Below are 424 nucleotides of genomic sequence, written 5' to 3'. Positions count from 1 at the left end.
GGATTCTGCGGCCGGCCTGCTCCCCTCTCCTACGGGAAATTGTTTTTCTAAGAGTATTTTGCCTTAATCTAATGGTTTCTGAGGTCAAAAGGGTTGGCGGGCCCTCTCGTTGCTGTTGACCTTGGGGCCGCGGTGGCTCCGGGCCCGGCGGGGATAGGCCGGGCGTCCGGCTGGCTGCAGGTGCGGCCCATGTTGTCTCTGTAAACTGTTTGTCTTGCTGTTACCTTTGTTCTGTATTCCTCTTTATCTACTTAATGTGTTTTTATTAAATTAATTTGCTTGTGGATTTCAGCTCATTTTATGCAGTATCTACTATCTGTCCAGAGGCCTGGAGCCCCTCTGCTGGGAGGACAGGCTGGGAGAGTTGGGGGGGTTCAGCCTGGAGAGGAGAAGGCCAAAAAGGGGAGACCTCAGAGCCCCTTCC

General features: G+C 53.3%; 1 protein-coding gene across 1 annotated transcript in view; it reads right to left on the bottom strand.

The window, feature by feature from the left end:
* MOSPD1 (motile sperm domain containing 1) overlaps positions 1 to 150 on the bottom strand; it is a 14,438-nt gene extending 14,288 nt beyond the window's left edge. The window contains exon 1 of the mRNA XM_009881711.1: positions 121 to 150. The gene's annotated coding sequence lies outside the window, so the exon portion shown is untranslated. The remainder of the gene's footprint in view (positions 1 to 120) is intronic.
* Between the last annotated feature and the right edge of the window lie 274 nt (positions 151 to 424).

The sequence above is a fragment of the Charadrius vociferus genome, unplaced genomic scaffold (assembly GCF_000708025.1).
Source record: "Charadrius vociferus isolate BGI_N301 unplaced genomic scaffold, ASM70802v2 scaffold472, whole genome shotgun sequence".
Taxonomy (NCBI): Eukaryota; Metazoa; Chordata; class Aves; order Charadriiformes; family Charadriidae; genus Charadrius; species Charadrius vociferus.
Note: the sequence above shows the minus strand (reverse complement) of the source record. Positions and strands in the feature narration are given on the sequence as shown.